We start from the raw sequence: 15,454 nt of genomic DNA, 5'->3' as shown, positions 1-15,454 counted from the left end.
AAATAGCTGGATAAAACAAAATTGTAAACATGAAACAATTAAAATCCTATATAACTCAAAATAATTTTCATGAAACAATTAAAATCCTATAAAACTCAAAAGACCCAAAATAATTTTCAAAGTAAAACAAACTAGAAATAGTTTTATAAAACTCAAGACCCAAAATAATTTTCAAAGTAAAACAAACTAGAAATAGTTTAATACTGAAAACTATAAGATAGTTCAAGGTTAGGAAAACAAACCTGTTTTGTTTTAAGACCCAAAACAAAGTTATTTCTACAACAAGGTCAGAAAAAAATATAAAATCCGAAACCAAGTAAAAACAGCAGAAACATCAGAACAGAAACAGATTTAAAATTAAAACAGCAGAAACAACAGAATCAGGAACCAATTTATACAGGAAACCTATTTCTTGACTATATCGGAAATTATTTTAAAACAGCAGAAACCAACCAGATAAAATCAGACATCAGAATAAAACAACCAATTTGTTTTAGACTATAAAATCAGAAACCAGTTTAAAAGACACTAAAATCAGAAACCAGTTTAAAAGACACTAAAATCAGAAACCAGTTTAAAAGACACTAAAATCAGAAACCAGTTTAAAAGACACTAAAATCAGAAACCAGTTTAAAAGACACTAAAATCAGAAACCAGTTTAAAAGACACTAAAATCAGAAACCAGTTTAAAAGACACTAAAATCAGAAACCAGTTTAAAAGACACTAAAATCAGAAACCAGTTTAAAAGACACTAAAATCAGAAACCAGTTTAAAAGACACTAAAATCAGAAACCAGTTTAAAAGACACTAAAATCAGAAACCAGTTTAAAAGACACTAAAATCAGAAACCAGTTTAAAAGACACTAAAATCAGAAACCAGTTTAAAAGACACTAAAATCAGAAACCAGTTTAAAAGACACTAAAATCAGAAACCAGTTTAAAAGACACTAAAATCAGAAACCAGTTTAAAAGACACTAAAATCAGAAACCAGTTTAAAAGAAACTAAAATCAGAAACCAGTTTAAAAGAAACTATTAAAATCAATAAAATCAGAAACCAATTTAAGACTTGCAATTAAAACCAGATAAAATCAAACAATGTGGGTCCAACGTAGTCAACAACTAAAAAGTTTTCCATGGCAAAGAGTCAACAACTAAATAAACTTTTGATTTCATCTATTTCAAGTATGACAAAAATAACCTGATGCAGTAAAGACTAAGAACGAGCCATAAAATCCAAGTAAGAGAGAAAACTGTAAAGGGAGAACAATAATCAGAGTACTACGGATGAGTGTCACTGAGGAAGACAGTCGTAGGCTTTTTGACTACTGACGAATCCACTTTTCGAACCATCAGAGGACAATGGGATCATCATAGCGAAGAAATACATTTTTTCCGGAAAAAAAAAAAAATGTTAAATAAATGGCTATGAAGTTTATCATTTTAACTACTGTACTCACCAATTTGCTGCTTTTGTAAGGAATCAATGTTGGGGATTTGTGACCCCATAGAAGCAGTTCTTTCTTTTTATCCTCTGTTTATCATCTACGTTGAATAAAGCTCATTTTTTTTTCAATGCCTCAGCATGGTAAACCTCTGTAGGGGAAAATTTAACAGATTAGCATACATCATTCAAGTCAAAATTCATTTAACATGTACAGAACCAGTTACAAAACCTATTTTCTAAAGTAAATCAAAATCATGAACTGATTTCTTCCATTATGCAAAGCTAAGAAAAAGTAATCCAAGGTCTCCATAGTCCCTTATATTCTTAAAAAAATAATCGGTACTTTAAAGGGATAAAAAAGTAAATTAGAAAAAATAAATGGTGTACTCTGGTATCCCCAAAAATTTATTTCAAATTACAACTAAATGTCCACCTGTTATCCACTGCATAGAATATTAGATTCTATTGAGATAAGAGTAAAAAAGAAATTTATATATAGATTCTATTGAAATAAGAGTAAAAAAGAAATTTATATAGTTTTTTAAAGTAATACGTATTTTTCCTAGGTATATGAACCTTAGGAGTCTTCAGGAATCTTTAAAATAAAGTAATTTGTATTTTTCCTAGCTATAAGAACCTGAAGAAATGTCTTCAGCAATCATTTAAAATAGAGAGATTCAAGGATTGGTTGGTTGAAATTCACCATAAGACCAAACTGGTTATTCCTTTATCTTCCCTGGAAATGTCAGTCTGCATCATATGGATGAATATACTGTATAAGATTGGTAGGTAGTCAAAGGAGGGATACCTTTCCCATAAGACCAAACTGGTTATTCCTTTATCTTCCCTGGAAATGTCAGTCTGCATCATATGGATGAATATACTTAAAAGATTGGTAGGTAGTAAAAGGAGGGATACTTTTCCCCTATGGAGGGTCCGGAATAATACAGTATACTTGCTGTATCATAAATGGGTTGGTGTATATTCCACTATCTTCCCCCTTGCCTAAGGAGGATCTCATGAATCTAAAAAATGGTGCTCAGTGTAAACTTACGGGCATCAAGTCAGAACCATCAAGTGATAGTTCGATCACTTCGTCCCCCAAGAGAAGGTAAAGAAAACATGGAGAAGAGCCAGTCATTTTACCTTTCATTCCAGACTTCCAGCCATGCATTACCATAGATAATATGCTTCCAGTTCCGTGTGGGAGATGGGCTGGCTATGCAACTACATGAGCAGCCAAGCACAAAAGTGACGTATTTGTGGGTATACCTCTGTTGGTAGAAGACCGTGAAGGTTGTTTAGCATTCGCATACCACAGCTTTCAACACCTGGCTGACTTGGAGATTCCTCTTTAAAGGCAAGGTGGGGCCTATGCCTACGACTTCATGAGCCCTGGTTTTAGCTGGTACCTCAACACTCAGAAATCGAGGTGTACGCTTTACAGATAATATTAAGAAGCCATGAGAGATCATGTTCCTTCACAGCTCCTTCTTGGCTCTTGCGTTGCTTAAGCAACGCAAAACCCTCACAGAACGGATAATGGAGAATAACCACTGAAGTCACCTCACCTACGCCCTCTATCACAGGAGACACTGGTACCGGGAACACAGTGGGTGAGCTACCAGCTCCCTTAAACTACCTGCCACACCCTAGGAGGTCCAAGCCTCATTGTTAGCCATATGCACTGCAACATACGTGTTTCTTACCCTTCTACAGGGTACGGCAATCAATGGGGTGAACCCTACACACCACCAGAACCCTAAAAACACGCCAATGGAGATCGCAGGATACTCCCATGGACAGAGCCAGGGGCATATACAAAAGCAGTCAAACTCGATGAGGGAAAGAAAGAGGTAAAAGACTTCATCATTATGTTTTTGGGCATTACCAAAACAGACACTGGATAAGACTTGGCTCTCATTTTCCCCTTCAAAACACATACCTGCGAATACAGTGTGTGAATCAACAGCCAGTTTTGCCATAAACTGGTTGTAGCATCCACCCTTTTCATTTATTACAGACATCAACAGCCAGCATTTACTTTCTGTGAAGAAAATGAAAAAGATGAAGGCCCTGGTTATGGAGCAACAGTAAGTCTATGCACATTGCAGCCAAACCCAAAAGTGAAAGGCTTCCAACTGGCAGACAGCTGGGGCTTCTCGGTGTGCCTGCATCCTTAGACCTTTCCTTATTTTAAAGGGCTAAAGGCTTGTACTGTATATGCATAGGAACTACTATTATAATGGAAATTAAATATTAGTCGACAGTAAAGAGTAATTGAAGAAAGATTGATACCATCAATTGCTTTACAAAGAACTGAAGTAAAAATTTATACCTTTTCTTCTTTGCCCATCTTGGTGCAATTTCCAGGCGAGAACAAAATACTGGTTAAATTATTGTTATACCTGCTGAGTAATTCAACAATGATAATGTTTAATAAAATAGGTATTCAGTATATTGTCCCTATATCAAGGAAAACTTTTTAACAATTATTATTATTACTACCCAACCTACAACTCAAGTTGGGAAAACAGGATCCTATAAGCCAACAGGCTCCAAAAGAGAAAAGAGCCCAGTGAGGAAAGAAAATAAAGAAACAGATAAAAGTGTACCTGAGTGTATCCTAATTTAAGAGAAATCTAATCCAAGACAGAGCAAGACCATGGTACAGAGGCTTTAGCACTACCCAGTCTAAAGAACAACGGTTCGATTTTGGAGTGTCGTCCTAGAAAAGCTTCTTACCGTAGCTAAAGTCTCTCTTTTACACTTACTATATGGAAACTAGCACTGAACAATTACAGTGTAGTTAACCCATTGAGTGAAGAATTTTTCAGTTACCTTAGTGTTGTCAGGTGGTAAAGGAAAAAGGATAATGTGTAAAGAATAGGCCAGACTGTTAGTGTACAGTATGTGAAGGCAAAGGAAAATGAGCCATAATCAGATGGGGTTCCAATGTTATTACTGTACTATCTGGCCAGTCAAAGGACTCGATAACTCTTTAGCAGTAGTACCTCAGCAGGTGGCTGGTGCCTTGGTCAACCAACCTACCTACCCACTATTATACAAATACGACACTCAAAAGACTGGTCAATATAAACATCTACAAACCTACAATTGGCACAAAGGGACGATTGCTGTGGCCTGATTGGTAACGTCTCTGCCTGGTGTTTGCCAGTCGTGGGTTCGAGTCCCGCTCAGACTCGTTAGTGCCATTAGGGTCTGCAACCTTACCATCCTTGTGAGCTAAGGTTGGGGGGTTTGGGGGAGCCTATAGGTCTATCTGCTGAGTCATCAGCAGCCACTGTCTGGCCCTCCCTGGTCCTAGCTTGGGTGGAGAGGAGGCTTGGGCGCTGATCATATAATATATGGTCAGTCTCTAGGGCATTGTCCTGATTGCTAGGGCAATGTCACTGTCCCTTGCCTCTGCCATTCATGAGCGACCTTTAAACCTTTAAATCATGCAATAGTGCGTCTGTACTCAGTGAAGTCGAAGACAAAAGTGAAAAGCTCTCGACAGTTGACGCTACTCGCCTGCGTTCACCGCCTGTCATCAATTAATGGCTCTTCCAGTTCTGAAGACATGTTCTCCCTATATTTGTATTTGTTGTGGTGTTGGAACAAACAAACATTGACTTAGTTATATACGGTCAACAAGAAATGCTGATTCAGGCGTTCTCGACGCCCTTCGCCAATCTACGGAAGAAAAATATCGATTAGTTTTGAACTGGCAATGCATACCTATAATAAATAAAAATTAATCTCTTATTTTATTAATATTCAGGGTAGATACCAATCGTTTAACAGAAGGTACAGTATTTTCATACGAAATCAAGAGGATACTACATTTATAAAAAATTTAATAACCAATGGAGATAAAAAATAAAAAATCTTTTAATCATTTGTATTTTTCCTAACCTAATATGAGTATGATTTAAGCTAAGCTAGAATGGCCATTAAACTTTCAATGAGGAAAACAGACCTGGCTGCAGGAAGCCTTATAGCGTGGTTAAGGTGAAAAGTGCAAATTAAAAGATTTGTTCCTATAAATAACACAACCCTTCAACATTATAATAAGAGACTCATCCTTATAATGCGCAAATGCATAATAACAGAGATAAAATAATGAAATTACAGTAAATACAGTATGTCATTTTTCTAAGTTGTTTGATGTTTTTCAGTATCAAGATTTGACTAAGCCTCACCTCGAATTGGTCAATCAAAATTCAGATATAATTGAATCACCTGTTTTATAGCGTTTTCATTTCCATCATTAAAAATGCACTTCAGTTCATTTCAAATAAACTCATTTCAGTCATGGCCGACATTTATGAGGGGTTTAAACTGACTTAAAAAAATCACTAAAAAATCCTCATAGAAAAATCACTTTGCCACCTCATTTCAAATAAAAAAAATCCTCATTACAGTCATGGCTGACATTTGAGTACTACAAGCCTTATTTCACATAATAATTCAGAAACATTGACATTTTTACATAACCACGTTGTTCTTCCAAGAGAAGTCAAGTGACCTAAGTGTGTTAAACCTAGCGGTCTACGTTCAGATTGACACTACCAGCACTGTCACGCAAAAGTCCGTAAACCCAAAACTGTAAGACGCATGGCGCAACTTGGGGCTTCCCCAACGGCTGGCCGTTCCGGTGCCGTTGCTGACCGTCAAACGGAAACACCAGACTCCGACTGATAGGGTAGGACAATAAGGTATCCTAGATCAGCTTGATAATAATAATACAGGAGTTATGGAATTATGATACGTTACATAATGATTACACGGCTGGCGTGTGCAGCGCATTTATGTACCTCTTGCTTAACCCTTTTACCCCCAAAGGACGTACTGGTACGTTTCACAAAACTCATCCCTTTACCCCCATGGACGTAGTGGTACGTCCTTGCAAAAAACTGCTATTTACATTTTTTTTTTTCCATATTTTTTATAACTTTATGCGAAACTTCAGGCATTTTCCAGAAGAATGAGACCAACCCGACCTCTCTATGATGAAAATTAAGGCTGTTAGAGCAATTTAAATAAATATTGCAAAATGTGCTTGAAAATAAAAAAATAAAAATGCCTGGGGGTTAAGGGTTGGAAAGTTCCAAATAGCCTGGGGGTAAAAGGGTTAAACAGAGGAGTGATGAGATTCTGTTTATTTGCGAGCGAATCGAGCCACGGCAGAGCAAAAACATTTGGCGTCTGTAAATAGATTATAGGTAGTCATAATACAGTACTTTGATAGTAACCCACGCAGATGGTGTGCAAAGCACATCCATATAACGCTTACCAGAATACACAAGCAACGCAATAATGTTTATTGGTAATAAACATGAAAAACTATTTTTTTTCGTTGGTATTCTCGTTTTGTTTTGTTATGTTGTTACCTTCCATAAAGCCATTGTTTTCCGATTACCACCGCCCTACATACCCCAACAGTAATGGGGGTCCCCAGGTGGGAATCGGGATTATGGGTGATGGCAAAGGAAAACTAAGTATGTGTGGAAGATAAACAGCAGAATAAAACATAAATCCAAGAAAAATAACAGAAAAAAATTTTGTTTTTCATGTAAAACTAACAGGACGAAGCAACACCGACAGAGTGACTGCGGCAAGAGGTGCCTCTCTCGAGCACAGTTTTCTATATCGGCCCGATTTCTAAACGACGATTTAGAAAACTGGATAAAGAGAAGGACGTGCAATTTGCCACCACTCAAATGGATTTTGCTTCCCCGTGGTTAGTTTTGCTTGCAATAAACATCATCTCGCTGCTCCTTTATTCTAGCAAGCGGTACATAGATATGCTGTGCATGCCAACAGCTTGGGTAACTATCAAAGTACTATATCATAATTACTTATAATTTATATGACATACCTGAAATGGATTTCACTCCGCCGTGGCTCGCTTCGCTCCAAATAAACATCACCTCGATGATCCTTTGTTCTGGCAAGCAGTACACAAATCGCTACCTCATTGCAAGAGGGTCGTAACTCCAAATTCCTGATTTTTCAGGAGACGCATTTGAAAGTTGCTAAGTCCTATGAATTTGATCATGTTTCACAAATCTTCTAAGCGCCATCTCTCGGCCGCCAATCACCTAGATTTACGACTCTTTTACCAAAAGATGCGGAATCAAATCGGCAATCTTGTACACCATATAACTCAAAACTAGCAAATTTGGAGTTAAGACCCTTTTGCAATGAGGTAGCGAAATGTGCTATGCACGCCAGCCGTGTGGGTCATAATTAAATGTATCATAATCGCCTACAACCTACACTATTATTATTAAGCTGACCTAAGATGTCATGCTGTTCCACCCTGTCAGTCGAAATCTGCCATTTCCGGACGACGGGCAGAAACAGCACCGGAACGGCCAGCCATTGGGGAAGCTCCCAAATTCCCCCTTACACGTTTTAGTTTCGGGGTTACGTCCTATTGCGTGACACTGCCGGTAGCGTCCACCTGAACGCAGACTGCAAAGCTTGATTTAGGATCCTTGACTTCTCTTAGAAGAATATTATGATTATGTAAAAATGTCAATGTTTCTGAATTATTATGTAAAATAAGGCTTGTTGTACTCAAATGTCAGCTATGACTATAAGTAGGAATTTTGATTTGAAATAAAATTGAAAAGTAATTTTTTCTGAGGATTTTTGACTGAATTTTTTAATGAGAGATTTTGACAATTTTTTTAATAGGATTTTTTACAGAATTTTTTATGATGACTTTTGACTGAAATTTTTAGAGGATTTTTGACTGAAATTTTTAGAGGATTTTTGACTGAAATTTTTAGAGGATTTTTGACTGAAATTTTTATAGAGGATTTTTGACTGAAATTTTTATAGAGGATTTTTGACTGAAATTTTTAGAGGAATTTTGACTTGAAATAAACAAGTAGTGATTTTTTTAAAGACTTTCATGAAAAAATCATTTTTTTTTTAATAGAAATACTGTATATATAATTTTTGATGGCACAATTCAAGGTAAAGTTTAGTCAAATTGTCACATAAAGAAGACATGGAAAACATCAATAAAGAATTTAGAAAATTTTTTATAATTACCGTAATTAAATTATTTTTATTTTTTGCCGCGGCAGAGCAGCCCTCTCTGCAGCCAGTTTTCTAAAACGTCGTATAGAAATCGGGCCGATATAGAAAACTGCGCTCGAGAGGGCTACCTCTGCCACGGACACACTGTTGTTATTTTACTCTCCTAGTTCTGCATAAAAAAAAAACACAAATTTAAAATAATTTGTATTTTTCCTAACTATACAAATCTGGAGCTCTTTACATAGGAGTATTACTTTGGCAATAGCTGAAACTAGCCATTAAAGCTTTTTGGAGGTGTAACTAGCCTCTGCTAGTTAGCGGAGGGAGGTAGCGGGAGTAGACCAACCACCCAGCTCACACCAGTGCCAGTAAACAACAGTCACTTTGCAATTACGGCAGGACTTCCAGGGGAAGGTGATGGCGGGACCAGTATGCGTGAAGAACTTCAGGTTTGTATGGTCAGGAATAATACATATTCTAAATTTGTCATATGTTCCAGCACTGAAGAACTTCAGGTTTGTATGGTCAGGAATAATACATATTCTAAATTTGTCATATGTTCCAGCACTATGTAAAAATCTCACACTCTTTACGTTGGAGACTCACCCAAAGTCCTAAATCCAACTGGCTGAAGGCTCCCTGGGTGACACACTGTGCTTTGCATGAGCTGATCAGAGAGCGCCCTGACACCTCATAATCACCACAGGATGACAGTCAGGGCAATCTGTGCTGTGTGTAGAATTTAGCAATGTGACTTGACCAGGTAAGCGTAATTTTGGAGCAAAGTTCCCCACTTAAACTAGACATTGCCTGACCACCTCGCTTTGAGAATGGGGACATATTACATAAACATATATCAGGCTACAGAAAGGGCATGGTACCCACCTGCAGTCAGAGGAAGAAAGCTTGTAGAGTTCCTTGGATGTTTGACCCCAAGAGCGGGGAGAGTGAAATATGAAATGGCCAGTCACTCGTGCATTCATCCAAGACTTACTCGTGGGTAACATCTGCCCACAACCAACTGCTACTTGTCCTACAAGGGAGCTGAGGTGTTATAGACCACATTTTATGCAGTCACCATAGGACTCAAGGTACAATAAATGTATTCAGGTTCCTGTGGGCAATGTCCTGCAGGTAGTGGGCGGTGAACGTTATTTGCCGTTTCCACACGTCCGCTTGTTAAACCTGCGTCGAGAAATAAATTCTTCTTGAACGCCAGGGATGTGCCGACACCCCTGAAGTCGTGATCACAGGGATGACGACTGGGAGGGGAGGAGCCTGGTTGTATGGCTCTCTCGATCACCAGTCTGATCCAGTAATCTTCCTCTTGGTCCTCCCCATGTGCTCACTAGAGCCTGCTGATCTGAGGGCAGACTCTGGAGGTTTTTTTCAAGTATTTCCTCAGTGCCCTCACAGGGCAAGGTAACAGTTGGTCTGGGTCATCTGTCACAGAACTGAGACTCTCAATCTATCAAACTCAAATATGAAACTCGGTGTCATTTGCCCCCATCCACCTGAATGGGCGATATCATAAGACAGATCATGTCGCTGGCTGACTTTCTCGGCAGAGGCCAGGGCTAGGAGAAATGATATTTTCATAATAAAATAAATTTTTGAACATACTTACCTGGTAGTTATATATATATAGCTTAGTCCCTGACGTCATGGCAGAATTTCAAAACTCGCGCCAATCGCCGATGGGGTAGCCAGGTGTACCACCAGTGCGCCCTCTACCAAGGTCCCTGGAACCATTTCAACTATTCCTCAGATCTTTCATGCCCTTGGTCTCTAGAGGGGAGGAGGGTGGGAATTAAATTATATATAACTACCAGGTAAGTATGTTCAAAAATTTATCTTAATGAAAATACCATTTTTAAACATCTGACTTACCTGGTAGTTATATATATAGTTGATTGACACTTTTGGTGGAGGGTCAGAGACAGCCAACATTGTTGGAATTTACCTAAGAGTTAATAAACAAGCTTAAGGGTTCGTACCTGTTAAGGAAGCTGACTTCAATGAATTCCTGCCCTATGTCCGCTTTCCTTAAGAGATCCAGCGATCCACCCAGGGGGCTGAAGACCTCTAGGAGCTGTCAAAACGGTGTATAACCTCTATGTGACAGGACCTCCTCCAATACCCTTGTTCCGGGCACTCCCAAGGAACAAACTGACCACCTGACTATAAATCAATGATTGTGGAAGACTGTGTCTAATCTCCACAAACAACCATAAAAATACAACAGTTCCAAGGGAAGAAAAAGGTATTAGGTTACGGGAATGTAGTGGTAGATCCTTCCCCCACTACTGCACTCGCTGCTACGAATGGTCCCAGGGTGTAGCAGTCCTCATAAAGAGTCTGGACACGTTTCAAATAGTGTGAGGCGAACACAGATTTGCTCCTCCAGAATGTCGTGTCCATGATGCTCTGCAAAGACCTATTCTGCTTGAAGGCTACAGACGTTGCCACAGCTCTAACCTCATGTGCCATGACCTTCAAAAGCTTGAGGTCTGTCTCACTACAATGAGAATGAGCCTCCCTTATTAAGAGCCTGATGAAGAAGGATAGCGCATTCTTAGACATCTGTAGCGAAGGTTTCTTGACTGAGCACCAAAGTGCTTCTGACTTGCCCCGTAAATTCTTCGTTCTTTCCAGGTAGAACTTCAGGGCTCTTACTGGACACAGGACCTTCTCTAATTCCTCTCTAACCAAATCCGAAAGGTTCGGAATCTCAAAACTTGGGCCAGGGTTGTGAAGGGCGTTCCTTCTTAGCAAGAAAACCTAGCTGTAAGGAGCAGATAGCCTTGTTATCTCTATAGCCTACATTTTTGTTGAAGGCATGAATTTCATTGACCCTTTTTGCTGTCGCCAAACTGACCAAAAAGAGAGTCTTCATGGTAAGATCCTTAAACTTGGCTGAATGTAAAGATTCAAACCTGGTACTCATTAGGAACTTCAGGACTATGTCTAGATTCCAAGCTGGCGATTTCTGATGTCGTTTCAAAGGATTTGAGAAGGTCCTGGAGATCTTTATTATTGGACAGGTCCACATCCCTATGCCTGAAGACGACCGCTAACATGCTCCTGTATCCCTTGATGATTGAGGTCGAAAACTTACGCTTACAGAAGGAAGTCAGCAATCTGAGTCATAGAGGTACTGGAAGAGGAAACAGTTGTTTCTGCACCATTCTCTAAAAACCTCCCACTTGGATTGGTAAACCTTGATGGTAGAAGACCTCCTTGCTCTCGCAATCGCACTAGCTGCTTCCTTCGAAAAACCTCTAGCTCTCTTGCGTTTTTCGATAATCTGAAGGCAGTTAGATGTAGAGCTTGGAGGTTTTTATGGTACAAGACATTTCATATTTTCACATGGCGACAGGAAAAACTAGTAATTATTAAGAATTTGGTATTTCAATTGCCCTACTCTTGGTACCATCAAACTGTCTTTCCTGCCGTCCAGTCTTTAAAGATGGGTAGTTTGCTAACTCCTCCTCCGTCCATATGCTTTACTCGAGCAAAAACGGCGACGAGGAGCCAGGCAGCCCGGCCGTCCGACAGTGTCAGAGGAAGAGACACAGAGAAGAGAGCTGAGACCTCACTCACCTGGGAAGGTTCCTGCAATTTTGACTCTTCCGACATGCCTGTCTTAGGCTAAAGGCTTTTATTGGGATCCCTGGTCTACGTCACCCTCTTGTGAACATCTGCCAAAATCCATCTGCAACGCCTTTGTGCATGGTTCGACAATGGTGAGTACCAAGAATATATAGGGCTTATTTTTAAGGTTATCATTGCGAACTCTCATTGTCTTGTGTTGCCTATAAAAGTTTTCCTGTCTGTCATTTTTAATCTTATGAAGATTTGTATTAGTTTTTTGTGGTCAATATGTTTTATACATCGTATTCTCTTGTCCTTTCAGGTGATTTAGCTCTCGGACTAGTAACTCTAGCTTATTCATAAATTCACGTTGTTAACACTTGGGTAAGAGAATCGTCTAATACATTAATGTTTCGAGTGGTTATATTTATGACGGATTGTCTCCTATATTACGACCGAGCAAATTTATATTAGGTTTACCGTTCATTTCAGGATGGTGTTCGGTTTCGGTGTATCGGCCCTTTTATTTCCTTCCTGATACTAATGTAAACCTCAGTTGCTCAATTGTAAGGTAATTTTAAGTGGGTTATTATTGCGATGGGTATATTCTTCTACATAAATGACCATGACTTTTAAATACTAATCTTCCTGAATATTTCTTTACAGACAGCGAGCGAAGCAGAACGAAGGAAACGCCCTACGATCTACGTGAATTGCCTTGTTCTCCAACCAATTGTTTGTAACTACGTTACTACGTCATTTTAAAGGCTTATTTATGTAATAAATATCATATCTAATTACATTTTTCCTTCCAACCTTTATTTCAAATCACAGATTTTTTATGGTGTTCTGCTTAGGTACCTTCCTAAGTGGGGTTGTTTGAGAAGATCTACTCTCAAAGGGAAGCTTCTCGGTGTGTCCACCATCCATTCCAGTACTTCTGTGAACCACTCTCTTGTGGGCCAAAAGGGGGCCACTAGACTCATTCTGGTTCCCTCGGGCGACACAAATTTTTGCATCACTTTGTGCACAATCTTGAACGGTGGGAACGCGTACACGTCCAGATGGGACCAGTCCATGAGGAAAGCGTCGATGTGAACTGCTTTGGGGTCTGGCACTGGGGAACAGTAAGTCTCCAGTCTCTTCGTGGTTGCGAACAGGTCTATACAAGGACGACCCCAAGTCTGCCACAGGCTCTTGCAGACTTCCTGATGAAGTGTCCATTCTGTAGACAAGACTTGACCTTTTCTGCTCTCTCGCAGTCTCATAAAAAGACCTCGAGTGGGTTCTGCCTTGCTTGCTTATGTAGGCCAACGCCGTAGTAATGTTGGAGTTGACCTGTACCACTCTGTTCAGGACTGACTCTTCGAAGCCTTTGAGGGCTAACAGGACTGCCAACAGCTCCTTCTGGTTTATGTGGAGGATCTCCTGATCTTTTGCACAGGAACCCGAGATCTCCAACTTTCCCAGTGTTGCTCCCCACCCCGAGTCCGAGGCGTCTGAACACAACACAAGGTCTGGGTTCCTCTGTTCCAGAGAAAGACCCTCGTGAAGTTTGACGGGGTCGTTCCACCACTGAAGGCATCGCTTTGTGGATTCTGAAATGGGGATACATTTCGTCTCCAGCTCCCTTCCCCTGTTCCAATATAGATTGAGGTGGAACTGAAGAGGACGAAGATTCAGTCTTCCCAGGGAGACAAACTGCTCCAACGAAGAAAGGGTTCCCAGAAGGCTCATCCAATCCCTCGCAGAACACTTTCCCTTCTCTAGAAAGCATTGAAGTTTCACCAGGGCTTGTTCCATCCTTGAGGTAGACGGAAAAGCCCGAAAAGCTCGACTCCGAATCTCCATCCCAAAGTACAGAATCTCTTGGGATGGTGTCAGTTGTGACTTGTCCCTGTTTATCAGAAGACCCAGTTCTTCTGATAACTTCATCGTCATCTGCAGATCCTCCAGACAGCGATCTTAGGAATGAGCTCTGCGTAGCCAGTTGTCCAGACACAGGGAGGCTCTGATACCTCTTGAATGCAGCATTCTTGCTACATTTGACATTAACTTTGTAAAGATTTGAGGCGCGGTGCTTAGGCCGAAACAAAGAGCCCCAAACTGGAATACCTCCTCTTTGTACATGAACTTCAGGTATTTCTTGAAGTTCAGATGGATGGGGATGTGAAAATACGCATCCTAAAGGTCTAATGAGACCATCCAGTCGTCCTTTCTGACTGCTGCTAGGACTGATTTCGTTGTTTCCATAGTGAACTTTGTCTTCTGTACGAAGAAGTTGAGTGCACTCACATCCAGGACTGGTCTCCATCCCCGCGAGTTCTTGGGAACCAGGAACAAGCGGTTGTAAAATCCTGGTGACCGCAAATCTCGCACCCTCTCTATTGCCTCCTTCTTTAATAAGAGTGACATTTGCTGTTGCATTGCCTGTATCTTTGATTCTTCTCTGTATCTGGCCAAGAGGTCTATCGGAGTTACTACTAAAGGAGGTTTCCCTAGGAAAGGGATTTTGTATCCCTCCTTGAGTAACTGGATACAGAAGTTGGTTAGTCTGGCTCCTACCGCTGTCTGAAGGCGAATGCAGTTAGACCCTGCTTCGACCTGGTCTTGAGCCTCTCCTCTTCGCTCTCCTTCCCTCGGGTCTGGTACTACCCCTGCCGAATGATTGCCCGCGAAAGGGCTGAGAAAACTGATGGGATGGTGCTTCCTCCTTAGGCTTACGACTCGAGAAGGATGTAGGGATGTAGGCAGAACCTTCCTTGCTATCTTAGACAGTAAATCCTGTGTGGCCTTTTGGGCTAATGCGGAAGAGACTTCTCTGACCAGTTCTTGCGGGAAAAGGAGCGAAGAAAGAGGTGCATACAGTAACTCCGACTTCTGCATGGGTGTAACCCCATTCGCCAGAAAAGCGCACATTTGGGCTCTTTTCTTAAGGATACCCGCCGAGAAAAGAGCCGCTAACTTGGGACCCGTCTCTCAAAGCCTTGTCCATACAAGATATAATGTGGACGAGGCCTTTGTGTCTACATCCTTCAAATGAATACACCTTTTTCCCCAAGGCTCCTAGAGTCCAGTCGAGGAAATTAAACACCTCGAAGGCTCTGAAAATGCTTTTGAGAAGGTGATCCAACTCCGAAGTCGACCAAAACACTTTAGTTCTCCTCATGGCCGTCCGACGAGGGGCGTCCACCAGACTCGAGAAGTCTCCTTGGGCAGAGGCAGGGACTCCAGGCCGAGAGCTTCTCCAGTCTCGTACCAAACGCTTGATCTGGATGCTAATCTGGTCCTTCTTCTTAGATTGCATCCAGTCCCCCATCATCTTTTAGGCTCTCTTAAATGAGCGAGACAACA

General features: G+C 40.5%; 1 long non-coding RNA gene across 1 annotated transcript in view; it reads right to left on the bottom strand.

Annotated features, from left to right (window-relative positions):
* Positions 1 to 2,058: 2,058 nt before the first annotated feature.
* LOC137636016 (uncharacterized) overlaps positions 2,059 to 15,454 on the bottom strand; it is a 33,911-nt gene continuing 20,515 nt past the window's right edge. The window contains exon 3 of the long non-coding RNA XR_011042892.1: positions 2,059 to 5,143. This is a non-coding gene — a long non-coding RNA (uncharacterized lncRNA). The remainder of the gene's footprint in view (positions 5,144 to 15,454) is intronic.

This window comes from Palaemon carinicauda, unplaced genomic scaffold, assembly GCF_036898095.1.
Source record: "Palaemon carinicauda isolate YSFRI2023 unplaced genomic scaffold, ASM3689809v2 scaffold210, whole genome shotgun sequence".
Classification (NCBI taxonomy): Eukaryota; Metazoa; Arthropoda; class Malacostraca; order Decapoda; family Palaemonidae; genus Palaemon; species Palaemon carinicauda.
Note: the sequence above shows the minus strand (reverse complement) of the source record. Positions and strands in the feature narration are given on the sequence as shown.